This window comes from Calidris pugnax, unplaced genomic scaffold (assembly GCF_001431845.1).
Source record: "Calidris pugnax isolate Ruff unplaced genomic scaffold, ASM143184v1 scaffold70, whole genome shotgun sequence".
NCBI lineage: Eukaryota > Metazoa > Chordata > Aves > Charadriiformes > Scolopacidae > Calidris > Calidris pugnax.
In genome coordinates this window covers 2,434,368-2,451,637 of record NW_015090862.1, presented here as the reverse complement: position 1 = coordinate 2,451,637, position 17,270 = coordinate 2,434,368, and the positions used below count along the sequence as shown (strand labels likewise).

The 17,270-nt window shown below is 38.5% G+C and overlaps 1 long non-coding RNA gene across 1 annotated transcript; it reads right to left on the bottom strand.

Annotated features, from left to right (window-relative positions):
- Positions 1-6,629: 6,629 nt before the first annotated feature.
- Positions 6,630-11,367, bottom strand: LOC106889487. The gene is made up of 4 exons (XR_001412340.1): positions 11,309-11,367; positions 9,070-9,193; positions 8,224-8,392; positions 6,630-6,982 (listed from the first exon to the last, which is right to left on the bottom strand). It is a non-coding gene; the product is annotated as an uncharacterized LOC106889487 (long non-coding RNA).
- Between the last annotated feature and the right edge of the window lie 5,903 nt (positions 11,368-17,270).

Sequence of the window (17,270 nt, the reverse complement as noted above, 5' to 3'; positions counted from 1 at the left end):
CGTAAAGCGGCGCCGGGCGCGGCCCCGGCGATCAGGTGACGGGGGGGGCGGGCGCTGCGGCGGAGGGGGGGAAGGCCGGGGAGCGGCTGCGCGGCGGCCCCCGGGGCAGCGATCGACCCGGAGCGATTGCCGTGTGCTTATGGCAGGCACCGAAAGCCCCCTGTCTCTTACCGACACCCCCATCTCGCCTCCGCACCGGGAAGGGCGGGTCTGACCGGAGGCTGGCGGGCGGCGCGGGGAGGGCGCCCGGCCTGGGCCCCCTCAGGCACCCCTGAGGCGATTCCCGCCAAAAGTTGGGTCCCCCCTCTGAGGCGCAGCCCCATAAACTTGTAAGTGCAGCCTCAAGGCCTCGGTGCGATGGTGCCATCTCTCCGGTTCTGCTCTTTCTTTAGGATGCTGAATGCCCTCCAGGATGAACTCGTGTTTGTGCCGTTCCACTGGGATCAGGCAGAACCCTGGCTCAGCCTTACAGTTCATAAGAAAACTGTCATTTTTTGTTATTCTGTCCACTCGAGTGACATGAAAACTCACAGACAAGGCAACACACGGAAGGATGCCGCCTGTGTGGTGAGCCTGCAGGTAGGGATGTCAACACGGGAACTAATGTTTAAGCCTTGGGGCTTAATTATATTGAATTCTGAACTCAGGAGCACCATTATGTCATGGAAGAACAGCACTTCGAAGCTCAAATTTGTACATTGAGTCTCAAACTGTGTCCCAGAAAAAGGAAATTAATATTAGCAATAGGATTCAACCTCAAGAATATGTGAAAATACACCAAGACCACATGAACGTGATCAGTGAGGGTCTCTTAAAAGGGTGAGACAAATATTGCTTTAAACGGCATTCAAATATATCGTGGAGCTTAGCGCAAGGTGGTGTTATAAAGCCACAAATAGTTTAAGGAAAATATTTAAGTAAACCGATGAAATAAGGGTCTGCCAGTGGCTGTTACCACTCTGGTTGTGTTACAGCCTGTGTTTTAGGCTTGCAAGCTCCCTCTTGCTGTAGTTGAGGTAAATCCAAAGAGCTTTGTTTGGATCTCTTTTGACTGTATTTGTATAGTAGACACATACATCACCCTCATCCAAATAATGATGTGTCAAATGTATTTTCAGTTTGTTAAATATGTGATAAATCATAGAGTCCAGTCCAGAGCATGCAAGCAGCATGAGAAGATTGATTATTAGCAACCTTTTTTTCACATTGTAAGAGACAAATGCCACACCTGTACCCTGTTACTGTACATATATATGCCTACCTTTCCTGCAAGCATTTTTAACATCAAAGATTCAATGGATAAGTCAGACCCTTACGCCACAAAGATCAAAGTTCAGGCCTGCAGTGGCTGTTAAACACAGTGGTCTGGATGCAGGTGTGACTGGGGAAGTGATATTATCGAACGCTGGAGAAGCACGGAAATGCTGGGGAGGTTCCTCAGTGGAAAGCCTCTCCTTGTGCTCCACCGTGAGCAGCCACTGGTAATGATCCATGTGCACTGGCAGCCTTTTCCCTCCCACAGTCTGTGGCAGTTCTTGCACAAGCACCGTCACAGGCTTTATTAATAGTCACAGTATTGCTCAATATCACCTGAGCAGAGTCCATTCTAACCCTTTTGCAAAACTGGTCTATGCCTGAAGGTGGATAAATTTGTTTTATGTTGAGTTTTTAGTGCTGGTTTTGTTTTTTATGAGAACTGTGGCAACCTAGAGGTGATTTCAAGGACCATAAGTCTGTCTCTGTATCTTCAAACTAAACACATGGTGGTTCTGACATGATTACTTTAACAGATGAGCATGCACCAGAGGTGTTTTATTCATGGATGGCATTAAGATAATCTAAAACTATGGAAAAATGAAGCATGCTTTAAATGATTTTAAACAAAGCTATATAAAAAAACCAGCATTGACTAGAGCCTCTCTTACAAGTCATTAAGCTAGGGAGGGAAGGGATAAAAGGGAATTATGAATGCCAGGTACCAGCCCCACAAACTCTGCGTGACTGCAGAATTCAGCACACCAAGAAATAATGTCAGGTTGTCTCCTAGAAGACCAGAGATGATGTTTATTGCCAACTGAGCACACTTTTGCTCCAGTAGATGGGAACAATGTAATAAGAAGAGAGCAGCTATTATGGAAAGTTTTTACAGTTTTAAGTCAGAGCTGCAAACCAAAATCATCAACCCAAAACTCCTTTATTTCTCACCTTGTGATAAGAGCTGTCAGCACCTAAAGACCACTAGAATTTACTTGCATCTCTACAGCTAAGGTCTCTCTGTATCCAACTATCCTGTGTACAGTCACACTAGTGACTTAGCAGTGATGTTTGTCACAGGTACAAACTTACATTGGAAGGTTTGTTTCTTTCCATTGTTAGAAGAGGTTGCACTGACTCCTAGAATAAAGCATCTCTCTTACAGAACTGTTTCCTGCAATACCTGACCAACATAGCATTAGTTTTATTAAACAAGCGCTTTCATGCCATTTTTTCTTGTTTCCAAAGTCAAATTCATTCCTGATGATTTTTTTTAACCTTAAGTAACATGTTAATACAACTTATCTTCCATAATGCCTTAAAAGTTCTTTGCCAGTTAATTGACTTCTGCATATCCTAGTGTTTGAAGTAAAGAGTTTTAGTCAAAAATTACTGAATTCTCATTTTACTATTAGCTATTTAGTTTTAGACAGGAACACAAATTGCTAATGAGGTATACTATAGAAACTATTAAAATGGCAATTTATATTTTATTTGTTTACTTCTTTTGTGCAGTGCTGGCTGTTCCAAGCCATTCCTATCACAGAGAAGTGTCTATGCAAGAAAACATGACAGGAAATTGTGAACAGAGCTCCTCCTGCCATTCTGTTAGGTAACAAACTTTGTGATCTTTTTTAATGACGTTTTAAAATAATTTAGCTTATTTTGCTCTTGTATACACAAATCGCAGCTTAATAACTAAGATTTGAGCAAACACAAGGAAAAGTTCATCAAAACTATAAAGGGTATTGAAAGACATAAGAAAATAGTTTGCATGTGGTTAAATAAATTCCTAACTGACTGAAGCGTTTACCTGAAGAACTCGAAGAACTCCATGAATTTTTAAAATCATACTGTTATAGCATATATTTGAGTAAATGAAATTTCTACTGCTCTTTACAAACATGCTTTCCTAACGAACATTAATAATGACCTAGTGGATAAAAAAATTGCACCTGATGTAATGTGACTTCACCTGGAAAAGAGCCCCAGCAAGCCCCATCCTTATCATATATTCATATATATTCATATATTCAGTAAAACCTACATAGATTATTTTTAAGAAAAGGAAAATGGAACAGAATTAGGAATGGAAAAACTGTGAAGGCAGCAGTTCTGTTAGATATTTTATCAACCATATGTGTGGTTACTTTAAGTATTGAGATATTACTTGAAAATAAAAATACATATTTTTGCACCTCTACTACCAAAAAATTCTTTGTTAGTCTTCCTGATCCTCCCTTGCAGATAGGATGACACTTAAAAATGACATTAATGCAGCTCTGTCTGTTGGTAGGTACCATCCCTTGTGTGTTTTCAATGAAAAAGGTAAACAGTCCAAAATCGGGGTTGAACAACATCCACCAAAAAACCCATATACACAGTTCCATGATGTGTGAGTTCTGTATCTGGAAGAACAGATACAGGACAAACAGAAATGTTGGTATTTGCTTACCATTCATTGAATACACAGATAATGTTCATTCACCTCCAGGAAAAACCCCTGCATTCTGCCCATTTTTTCTAAATACCAACATTGAATAGACATGACTGGTTTGATAAATATGAACGGAATCAGTAGTTTCACTCAGCTGAAAGTCATCAAAAACAACATGTTTTGGTTGATGCATAGAGGCTCCTTGTGTATTATTGTAGCACTTCAGTAAATAAAAGGATTTGATGATTCCATCACTGCATAAAAACCTACTAAAAAGAAAACACAAACACAACACTGTAACAACTTTGTGGTTTTGCTATTTATGTGGCAAGATTTGCTCAAACATCTGAGGGAAGCCTGTACAAAAAATGAAACCTAAAAAAAACCTCAGGAAATCTGCATTGAAAGTATCAGTTAAAGCTTCAGTTTTATGAATAGAAATACACTTTGCAACAACAAATACTTGTTTAGTGTTGCCCGTTACACAATCTTGCATGCATAAATAAATAATTGTCACAGCAATTCTAATGCTAAGCTGAGGTGGGTACATGGATTGATAGCTAAATAACCAAGCTTTCTTCTCCTATTTTACTGCATTAATATTACAAAATCTCCAGCTCCTACCATCTGACTGTTGGCAAGTGAACAGATGGCAAATTTTATCCACTGTACCTCACTAAACAGTGTATGCCTATTAGCAGTTGGGAAATCAGCCAGATAATGTAGCATCAACTCTCAGCACAAAGATGAGAGGACTGTGTGAGGAGTTAGATCAGATTACGGAGTGCCACGTTTGGACAAGCTTTAAAAATCTCCAAAACTGGTTATCGCTAAAACTCTTTGAGAAACCTGTTCCTTTTATCCACTCTGATCATGAGGGCTGTTTTATTCCTTTTAGCTATTGAGAATTTCCCTTGCTGCAATTTATGATTGTTACAGTCTCAGAAGTATATACTTTAGGCACATGTTTTGGGATTTAACAGATGGAAGTGATCAGTATTGATGATTTTGCCATATTGCCTTTTCTAAAGAAAGGTTCATTATTCTACAGAAACAGTAGTATTAGATATTGTTTTTAATTTTATTTACTTTTTGATTTAGATTTTTTATAGTAACTTCATTTTTCACTGTTTTTAAGCTTGTTTCTAAGTAGCACAGCTCACAGGAGATTTCATTAATGCTGAATGCATTTGCAGAAAATAATGGAAAACAAAATTATGTCAAATACTAAAATAACCACCAAAATTACATTAAGAGAACTAGAATAGCAGAATAATTAGAATAAATGCTATTACTTAGCAGTTAGAAAACAACTAAGTAATAATTATTAAGATAATTCTTAGAAATTTTTGCAACACTTATCTCAGTTACACTAGCAATAAGTAAAACCAACCAATTAAGATATATTACGATGTCTGAAGCACTAAGAAGATGCCAGAACATAGCAATCTGCTTTCCCTTTTCCCCTGTGACAGCTGGAGACTCTCAGTTCTCAGTGGAGAGCCTTGAAGATCTCACATCTGCAAAAAGCTCTGATACTGTTTCAGTGTGTGTCCTCTCTCTTATGGAACAATAAAATATAAAAGACTTGCCAGAAAGGAGTATGTAAGGACTAAGGGATATACAAATGTAAGCGTGACAGTATATGAAGCCAGTATTAACTTCAGCTACTAAGGCCAAGGCACAGCCATTTTACAAAGGGACAAAGTTGATCTTTATTCATAGCAACAACTTCAATCATCTGGAGAAACCTCAGTTTTGTTTCTCAGGATAATTTTAAGTCAGATATGTTGTCTAAATTCTAACACAATTATATTTTCCCCTTATAAAAAAAATCACATCTGTTTCTAAATAAATAAATGTTTACCATTTCCCATTATCCTCCAAGACAAACCTTGCCTAAAATTATCCTCACTGGCTACTGTGAACAAGTTATGAGATAAATCTAGAGGAAAAAATGGCATTGCCACTGACTGTTCTTTGTTAAAAGCCTAGAGCCAAAGCTTTTCATAGCTTTCATGTGATGATTAGAAAAAACAAGGACTGCATAGTGTAGATAGCACATGGTAGGAAGTAATGCTGTACCCACAAATGAGGATAGCTCCATGAACAATCTGACTATGGCAGGTGTTTTTCAAGGGAGCTTGAAGAATCATTTCCTTTATCTACTACACGTTATCTGCATCTAAGAGATTTCTTAATTAGAATCTGAATTTCTGCATGAAATTTCTAAGCGAAGAGGCTTACTCTATCTGATCAGTATTGATCATATGCATGTCATACCAACTGAGATTTGAAATATAAATTACATTGCTATCTTTTATCCTGAGCCAAGGAATCTTCAAAAAACAGCTAAGTTCTATCATAAGAAGAATCTGACTTAATTTTTCATGAGGGCTTTATTTGATGGTATTTCTGAGAATCATAGCTCTTTTCTTCAGTGATGTGCTGTGAAGATGAAAAAGCCACTAGCTATGTAAGAAAATGGGTTGAAATAAAAATGCACTTGTTTTAATGAATGTTGCCTTTGAGTGATGAAGGAAGCAATAATAGTCTAGTCTGGACCAAACACATTTGCTTTTAAATTACAAGTGTAATTTCATTTTCTTGATAAGAACTTTAACTTGTTCATTGTGAAAGCACATGTAAATATCTATTAATCCAAAGCTAAGCTATTTGACTTGCTAAAAATTTCAGTTATTTGCACATTCACTTTGACATTGGAACAGTCCTCTAGCAAAACCCACTAAATCATAAATGATAGAATTTTTTGAGGTAAATTTTTATGAGTGGCTTTTCTGGAAAAGTCCTAACTGATATTGAAGAAATGGGATGCTGAAAGGTAGCACAATCACTTATTTATTATCAGTCAAAGATTGATTTGGAAACAGTTAAGAACAGTAGGACAGTTACTGTTTGCTAACAGAGTTAGTGAATTCGCAGATGTGGAGTCAGTCTTTAAATAATACAGTAAAGAAAAAATCCAAATGTCCCACTTTCTATGAACTCAAAAAAAAAAAAGTAAGAGTTTTTCTTCTCATATCAGTCCAGACATTGCTGAAGTACACAGTGTTGCTTTTAGTTAAAGAAAAAAGAAATTAATCTAAGGAACAGGAAATACAAAATGTTTATTGTCACCTACTTCTTACAGTATCTATTTATAAGAAGCCCTACAATTTTCAAAATCTTAGTGGAAGCTGAAAACATTAATATAGGTTACCTTATTTGCTAACTGCACAGTCAGCCAGCAGGTCAGCCAGCAAAGCCATCACTTAAGTCACAGGAAAAACTCTGAAAAAAAAAAAAAAAGGTCTCTGAATAAAGATGGGCTAACTGCTCCAAAATAAATCTTAAACAGCAGGTATTATTCCAAAGAGCTATTGTCTTCAGATGTTTCTTCTTGGCAATATTTATCTCTCATGGCAACACATGTACATTACATAACAAAACAAACACCATGTGTGATTCTTTTGCGTCTTCTATAAGTTTAAAACTGTATTAACTCTGTTAGAATCAATATAGGTACAATATACAAAGTCAACATGCATTAAGAATTATTTCAGTATTTCATGTCACAGTATTCTTCTCGGCAATTTGTGGCTCAGACCTCTTGATGTTTACCAAAAGGTGTAAGGCAAAAAAATAAATTAATTAGGATTCATGAGTCAGGAAAAAACAAACACAGTGTGTAACTTTTATTCATTTCACATTGTGCAAAAAACCAAACAAAGCAAAACAAATCTCTTGTATGTTCCTGGATTGTCAGTGGCAGCTGAGTTTTGCAGCATCAGCAAGACTTCAAAAAGTGTCAATAATATAATGTCTAAAGGGCTAGTGAGAAATACCATTTGTATAAAGTAGGGATCTCACCTCCAGATGGCATGTACTTGGTAGCTGGGGTAGTGGCATTATCAGAGGTAGCTCAAGTACACTTAGGAAATACCTAAAAAAACAGTTCAAGGGATCTCAACTTTTCCTTAACTCTATCACAGTCTGAAATGATTGCCTTGTGGAGCTCTGAAAAATCCCACGTTAATCTTCTAACATTTATTTTCTGTGCGTATTACATCATCTGTAATTTATGCAAATGTCAAATTTTTTCGTACTTTGTACTTCCGTACTTTTCGTACATTTCGTACATTTCATACATTCAATGTATGAATTACATTTATCACAAAAAAAAAATCTATGTGCAGTGTAACACGACTAACAGACATCTAGGACAAAGCGCTCGCTATTAACCTAAAAATGAGTAGTTCCACCACAAGGCCCTCATTGTTTTGCTCTGCTCTGACCCTTTGCATAGATATATCAATACTGTTTTATAAAGTCCAAGGGAAAAAAATAAAACAACCTTTAATTTTTTTACTTACCACCCACAGCAAGTGGCAAGCCATGGCCTAGAACTGCCAGACATGATAAATTATTGGAAACAAGGCTGAGGAGGGACTTGCAGCACATTCCTGTGGCAGGCAGCACCTTTTGCAGAGAAATAATTGAAGCTGTGCGCTATCAGGAAAATATGTTCTTACCTTCTTATTTTCTAGAGGCCTGCAGCAGACTTTGAGAGTTGTCCATCATTGCAACACAAGATCAGACTCTCACGGTAAGACTACCCGGGTGCTTGCTTCCAGATGATGTAAGTTGGAAAAGGCTCTCCTTCCAGAAGCAGACTCCAAAGGAATTAGAATTAGGCACTATCTAAAAAAAATTGTTCATTGGCAACATAAATGAATTTAATTCTTTGTATTTTTAATTTCATTCTAAATGTTTTTTTAAAAGTCAGCATAGCAATCAATAGAAATTAAATAATTGCTACAAGTTTTTGATAGCGATAATCAAACTACCGTCACAAGAGAAACTTACAGATGTTCCTCTACATTCCAAGAGAAACCTGACAAGTGCCTCTCACTTAGGCACTTAGAAAACTTAGAATCACAGAATGATTGTAGTTTGGAAAGGATCTCTGGAAACATCTAGCCTTACTTCCTGGCTCAGAGCAGAACAAACTTCAAAGTGAAATAAGGTCTCTTCAGGCCTTGTCAGGTTCAATTTCAAAAATCTCCAAGGTCAGAGGTTGCACAGGGCCTCTGAGCTACCTGTTTCAGTGCTTGACCACTCTCACTGTGGAAGTTCTCTATATCCACTTGAAAATTCACTTCATTCCATCCATAATTAAGTTCATGAGTTAGATATTATTCAGGTTTAGATTTTATTTATTTGCTTTCTTATTCAAATTCACTAACTCTAAAAAATCAGTGGAGATGTGTCTCAGTTATACAATGCTGAACTCCACTTCCTTCTGCACTATTAGTCACCACTCATAATTAGATATGGTAACAGGTAATTTCCCTCTGTCCCAAGCTGCAAGGACTCACCTTTTCCTGGGGAGAGTTTTCTCCCTGTACTATAGGAGTGTGCTGACGTGATGCCTGTACAGTCTTAGCAAGGTGTCAGGCCTGGTGAATTTGATAAAGGAAGTTTTTTCCTGTAGGATTAGAGCTGGAAAAGAGCAAGGATACATAAGTAGTTAACTTTATAGTTACCATAAGGCAAGAACAGGTATTAAGCGTTTACAGCAAGAGCTAAAACTCAGATGTGATAATACTGGTTGACAGTCAGACTGCCAGAGTGTTAAATTAAAGAGACCATTGGAGGATATTGCTTCTTCCACAATTTAATTCAGCAAATTAAGTGGAAAGAGGGGCTCAGATCCCTGTTGGTTGAAAGTTCTCCCAAAATTTTGAAAATGTAGTCCATGATGACTTGTTCATGAAAATAATACTGAGCCTAGCCATTATGGTGCTCCTAAAAAGGGACCGTTTACTGGAAAGCTTGTCTGTTCTTGGAGGCAGAGGGGATTCATAGACATATAAGGAAGACACTGCATTTGATATTTCTCATTGTATAAAGGGTCACAATTTCACCGAAATGTCTTTAAGAATTCACAACAGAAGTCAACACCACCACCAAAGGTGCTAGTTACATGACATAGTAAATTCTCAGTTAGGTCGGTCTACTTGAAAAGGAGAAGGACATGACCTGATCTCCCATATTTCTATGTGATGGTCTAGTTCTGGCAACAGGAAAGGAAGGGCAGGCAAGCAAGAGGAAAGGGGCAGGATAGGAAAAAAAAAAAAAATTTCCATATTAGTTGTTCTTGGTGGTTGAATTTTTGACAGTAACAGCAAGAAAGGCACAGTTAGAAGCCTGCAGAAAATGCCAACTTCAGTATAAATTGTAGCAACTTGTTACTTCAGCCATTTCAACAAGTTGAGGCAGAGATGCAACACAGGAGGAATCTTAAAATAAATTACAGAACCAGGCGTGTTTTACCAGTTTGTGCTTCTTCCATTATTGCAAATCCATGCTTCCTAATGCAAATATGTTCTTCTTCTCCTTTACCCTTACTAATGAAGTTGACCCAGGGTTCCTCTTGCATGAAGGCAGCCTGCTTCAAGGGACACAAAATCCATTTTTCAGAGCTGAACTTATGCAGACTCCTCTCTGGTGGGTCAGGAGTTCCCCAGACCCTGCAAGGCAATCCATCACCACACTGCAAGGGCATACTCATGAGCAGGTAAGTTCCTAGTTTTGGAGATGCATCTTTCCACACATCTCAGCAAGAGCAGAAAGACAGCCAGAGAGTTACTGTAATCTCTCACTGCAGAAGAACATGGTCTCTATTTCTATTTCTATTTCACTGTTGAGACTAACTATTCACATAAAAACAAACCTTTGGATAGCATTTTTAAAGTTTATCTAATTTCACAGTTTATCGTATTTAAATATCCAATGAAGATAAAGACACTTACCAATCCAACTTTATTGTTTTATATGCATAATCTGGGTACTCATTATACCAGAGTAGGAAGTATGTAAGTGGCCAGTTATCAGTTCTCTCACAAGTAAGGCACTTGAAGGTTATGTCTCAAAATACAAAATATTCAAATACTGTACTTGAACTCAAACGTAATATCTGCCCTTAAATTCTTTATTTTTTAGTTCTTCTCAGCTCAACTGATAAGGGACACTGAGCAGCTACAGCCTGATTTTAAAAGCAAAAGTCTGCCTCGACGTTTACTCCTGTATTTGGCCTCCGTCTCTTCTCTACAACGTGGCATTCTTTGGCTTCTTCTGACATTCAGATACTTAAAGTTGTAGCCAAGAATTGCAACTTTTTTTCCCACAGGCAATGGGACAGTCCTGTACTGCCACCCCCCAGATAGCAGATCCATATAATGTTGATACTGTTTTAGTGGAATTCAATAAATTGGAAACTTTAATAGTGATAGTTCCTAAAATTGTTGTAGATGTCAGGTTAAAGACTCAGATTGTGCAAAATCCAGAGTTTTCAATGCTCTAATACAATTGTGCCAAACCAGAAAGCAGGGGTAGACTGTCATGGTTATTAAGCTATCACCACCTTTCATTTTTCCATAGAACATAACAGCATCCTTCAATGAAAGATCACAGAAGAAGAAACATGTGTGAAACAGTACAGCAATTTTCATTTACGAAAAGGAATAAGATATATGCTTGTCTTGCAAGTATGCATGGTAATAAAATCTCTCAATTCCAGATTTGCAAAATGCTTTTGCATGCCTGCGACCATACCTTTGCTTTGTCTTCGGCTCCCCAAAAGCTTGTGGAGTTGCTCATCTTGCTGCACATGTGAAAAGGAATAAGATATATGCTTGTCTTGCAAGTATGCATGGTAATAAAATCTCTCAATTCCACGTGAAGATTTGCAAAATGCTTTTGCATGCCTGCGACCATACCTTTTCGGCTCCCCAAAGGCTTGTGGAGTTGCTCATCTCGCTGCACATGTTGAGACTGCCTTCACCTCTCATCAGACTGTTTGGTGACCTCAGCCAGGGATCTGTAGCCACCATGTGACGGAGCCACGTGCCGGCGCAATGTGACTGAAGCAGGAAAACCGTCTCCTCGCCCTGGAGTCAACAAGGGCAGTGTTTCACTCTACGAGAGCCGTCAGATAGTATCAACTGAACTACAGCAGCTAAATCTTCCAAGAGCTGACATCATTTGAAAAGAGGACATGGACTGGAGAAGTGGGCGACCAGCTATGGAGGGGGCAATGTAAATACAGGCCAAGCTCTAAAGGAAAGCTTCACTTCAGTGTCCAGTAAGGATCGGGATGTGCGGGAGAATAACGTTACACCACCTGAGGCAGCAAGTACAGAGAAGTAGAAAGCACAGCTTTTCAGGGGGACTTCAGGCGTGAGCTCTGCCTGGTCATCTCTCTGACAGAATATTGAAAGAGTCAGAACGAAAAAATGTAAGTCAGTCCTGCAGCAATGATCTTTAATTATGCTGTCAGTTAAAATGCGAATCTCAGAACAAGAAGTATAGTACCAAAATGCCAGGGTAAAAATTATATAAGTAGATACAATGTCTGTAGAATTGACAACAGCTGTAAGGAGTATCTCACACAGATTATGTTAAATCACGCTCTGTGGTGCCCAGATTCCATGGGTGGCAAGTTCAAGTACGAGGAACAGCACCTGCTCTTACCTCTGTCAGGAGAGGTGGTACCACGCGACAGACTGGTGCCTGCCTGGCTGAGCACCTCTGTCTCTGGTTTAGCTTCAAATTACTCCTCCTGTTTACCTCATCTGTTTTGTTTAGTCAGGAGGACTCCCCAAACAGTAATTAGCAGTACTGCCTCTCATAACCCTACCACATCAAATTAAAATCCAAACTGAGTCCGCATTGGGTGTTACTAACCTCCAGCACTACAACCCAGGCAGGTCCTAGGTTAGACCACGGCCCTGGCTGAGGATATGAGTGGAGGGGAGCTAGAGGGGAGGCTCTATACAAAGGATGCGGTGTAGATGTCCAAAGAAATTAAGCCTGAGCCCTCAGAGTGGAACGATTTGTAACATAGATTTATCAAAAGTAGATCATGTCATACCAGTTGCTATCTTTGACTGGATAACTAGCTGCACAGACTAGAACAATTTAGTAGACCTAATCTAGATAAATCTAAGCAATGGATTTGATGCAGTACCCAGTGGCAAATCACTATTTATTAAATATCATTTAAAGATTTATTATACTTTCAAAATATTTAAATTATTTTACAATCATTACATTTAAATAGAGAGGACAAGAATACATATGAGTATGAAGTGGAGACATTAACAGGTTATGTTCAAAGAGAAATTGTAAAGATGGAAAAAGAATCCATCACATAAATAATAGTTTTTCTTAATAACAGTGTTCCTCATGGATTGCTGTTGATACCCACTATGCTTAATGTTTAATCGTAGGGAGAGCTAAAGTTCCAGAACAACCTGGGTACTTCTGAAATTTGCAGATATGCCAAAGCTGGATGGTATGGCCAATACTTTATCATTCAGGGAGGATTAGATGACATTGTGGTCCAGGCAGATTGATGTTCTATCTGTACAGAATTTAATTATTAAATACACTAGCACTAACCTGGTGCTTGTCACTGATTCCAGTGGCAGCTGTGAGAAAGCAGAGGGTGCCAAATGACCACACCTCCCTGAGATCTGTCTCAGGGGTCCCCAAAAGATCATGCATGCAACAGCCTCTGCTCCCCTCCATTAAATGCTGGAGTCAGTCCCCTCACGTGGGGTAATGCCAGACGTCATGTTTCATCTTTATTATGTGCCTTCAGCATCAAGCTACATCACCCTGGCCAGAGAAAACCCAGGGAAAACATCTTCTCTGCTCTGTTCCCTACCTTCGTCCTTCTCAGCGGAGGGGCGCCTTATTTCTTACAGTTCTACAAATTAGTGCCACTTTGTTTTCCTTGTCCTTCATTACAATATGAATAAAAAGCTTTCCATAAAAAGGGAGAAAGAAATGCCGAAGAATCTAGTTCTTTGGCAGCATCCAATTCAAGTTGATGTTTTGGCAGTTCTAGCTGTATCTAGTCTTCCTGACCACTGAGGAAAAAAGGGGATTTCCCCCACGGCCTCTCCCATCCTGCTTAGGAAGCACTAAAGGCAAACTGGCCTAGGCTAGATAATTTGTTAATTATTTGTAGAAAATAATGAGAGACACAAACCCTTTATTTTCAGCATATTCCACAACCTTAAATACTAGCATTCAATAATAACACTATCTATAGATTTAGCCTCATTTCATAAGCTTGCCTTTCTCACCAAACACTAACCCTCTGAGCAGTCAGCATACGTGACTGGGAAAGGCTGAAGCTTATGGATACAAACAGTGTTTTAGGTTGTTGCTGGTACTGTAAGCTGTCCCTTATCAGGAGGAAGTAAAAGTTCTTTAATAATACCTAATAAAAATAATAGCATAGCAACTACCTCTTACAGGTGATCATGCGTTTTAGGTGAAAGGTTGTTCTTGGCAGACGAGATAGAAATTAAGAGCCTCTGCTTACCATGCTTCTACGTCTTTATTTTTGACAGCTGCGAACCATATGTACTTTTTTTTTCCTGTTGTTACTATAACAAAGGAGGACTCAGTTAAATATTAAACATGTACATGAATTAAGCACTCACATGCTGTGCTGCAGGAGTCTGTGCAAATCAGACTATTTGAATGACAAATCTCTTGGTTTATGCATTTTATCAATTCAAAGTAGCAATCCTGAACTACAGACACACATCAAGAGCCCTGGTAGCTTACACGTTATGCCAAATCTTAATCCCATAAATGGGTTAACTGCATGGGCACAGGGATCCATCTGAATTCCACTGCTAGATCAAAAACCTCTCATGTTCAAAACTTTCTCTATTTTAATCTCAGTTTAAAAAGCATTTAAAATACCAAACTAAATATTTTTGCTCCAGCTGAAACCTCTACGTGGTAATCTCCAGCACATCTTGTAGCCTGCCCATGCTGCCCTTATTCAACTTTATATTATTCCAAATTCTGTCCTGGTTAGATACATGTTTTTTCCCAAAATAAAACATTTCTCCTGCAACTCTGAGAAGCAGACAGTCCTTGTCATTTCATTTCTTTTTATTTATTTTTTTTTGCTCCTCTAAAATGCACAGGATAAGATCTACACTGGGTTTAAATTAGTCACTCATTGGTTTCAAAAGCATATTCCTCATTAAGTGGGAATCAATTAGTAAGAACAGATCTGGAAGATTTCTCCTGATCCTCTGAACTGAAGGGAAACATCTTGTGCTCTCTCATATTGCAGCTGAAGTCAGCATGGAGATCACAGCCTCCAAGCAAAATCCAACTTGCAAACTTGCAAACTCCTTGGTGAGACAGTGCTCTCCAATGAGGATCAAGGCAGTAGAGCACTTGTAAGTAACATACAATTGCCCACAAAACACACTTTCTCTCTACTTTGTCCGTTTTCACTTTATGAGAAGAGATATGATGTGACCACAACAAATACTTGCCATTACGGCAACCAGCGGACCACGTTCCATATGCAGCATTTTAGTACAACAGCACATAGTAACACGCAAACCAAAACTGTGGTCTTGAAATGGTCTGATCTGCAATAAGATTTTTTTCCCTGCAGAGGCTCCAGGGCCTGTGAAACTGATAGTTGCTATTAGAAAGTTCCCAGGGGTAAAACTGGGAGCTTAAGATTTTTATGTACAAAGCACAGAGCCAGTGAGGATATGTAGCTTTGATGGGCTGAATTTTGCTAGCATCATACTTCTGAAACTTGTCACCAGCATGAAAGGGAACAGAGCTTAGAAAGATCCTTCCACTATCCTACACTTGGTATGAACACTCTGTGTATCCCTCTGCCATTAATATAGTCAAATCCGAAGATGACGCCCCTTCTTGAGAACAAGAAAGATATTTGAAATTCAGTCGATTCATAACCATTTCCATGACACAATGATTTGGCCCATAACCACATGAAATTTTATCTACTTTGAGAATATACAATTTTGAGAAAAGCTGTATTCCATTGAAACACTCTCCAAAGTAGAGCTATCTAGAAGTAAACAGAAATGTTCCTTGGCACATAGGTACTTAAGGTATCAGGCATTAAACCTTCCTGTCACTCCAATCCTTGAACTCCAGCTGGCATTTGCCAACACAGGTATCGTCTGATAGAACTAACATCACCTGATTTCCCATTTCATTATAACAAGACAATCTGTAGGAACAGACGTACTTCTTGCCTAATGCCCTCAGTCAGCTGCTTTCACTACTGAGGTAAAAGTTATGCGGGAAGGAAAACACTGAACAGATGGGTATGTTTACCAGGGAGTAAAACTGTGTGCAGAAGCACCACTTATAATATTTCAGGGAATTGGTGTAGTCAGGAAAGGATAAAAGCATATTATAATTAATAATGGCATCAGTCAGCTCAATCATAAATGAGTTTTTCAGGCTGTGATTGGAAAAATAAAATTTTTCTAATTTTTATCTTTCATAGTTAATGCTATTAAGCTGTATAAAAATACTTTTTTTTCACTTATGAAATATTTTGAAAAATACTTATTTTTACAGAATATTTAAGAAGTACTAAGAATATATAATCATACAATGTTAGACTAGCATCTAAAATTGGTCAAACTCCAAAATGCAACCCATCTCTTGTAAAGACAAGAGATGGCAACTTGAAAAGATACATTTCCAATATTTCAGAATTATTGTTTTTTTAAATGAAAAAAAAAAAAAAAGAGCGCTCAGATTACCCAGAAATTTGAAAACTTCAGTGGAGGTAAAAGAATTATCTTGAAAAATACATTTGGCTCACAAATTATTGTATGTTCTCAGATGAAATAGGAAAAAAAATGCTTATGGTTGTATGATTCTCAGTACTTAACCTAAAAAATGATAGATGGACCCTTTCTGAGATTTTCTTCTTTAGCAGAGAGTGATGAAGATCAGCTCTGAACAGGACTTGAGTATGAAGATTTCCAGCTGGAAGAGGACTGGGTCACACAGGTTGTGTCCAAGGTGAACAGCTCACTTACTGTTAGCCAGTGCGGAAGATCAGACAGTACTGGTTTGTAGAAAAACTCCATAATTAGCTGAAAAGCAAACCTCAGCTCATAATCCTGTTTAAACTGAGATCAGAAAGAGCCTTCTGAAAGTAGGGTGTATTGACCTACGGATGTTAGTCCTGAGGCTGGTCCAGAAATCAACCTTGTTGCAAAACGCTTGGCAGGCTTTGTGCTCATTTGGGAAAAGGCAGGTAATAACTAAGGAGGGTAAACAATAACTCTGCAAATGCAATGAAATTTTCAGGAGGAAGTGTTGAGGCAACAAATTGCAAAGATCTCTGTAGTTCCCCGAGAGTCGCTAAATAGGCTTTATCCTCTCTTCCAGGCAGAGTCCTTTATTCAGTGAACCCTGGCACTGGCAACCCGAAAGGAAGCAACTCCTCTTCCAAACACCTGATGCAAGATTAACAAATGTAAATTCTTTTTTTTCTGTTGGGCACACACTTTGATTACACACTGTACTGGCTTTATGGCTTCATAAACTGGTGAACTAAGCCAATATAATTGGTAACACATGATCTAATCTCAACTCATTTTGGTTTGATAATAATATTGTTCATTTTAAGTTTACAGTATTTGACCCTATATGATGTTCTTCTGCGATGTTAATATTTACCCTTCTCATT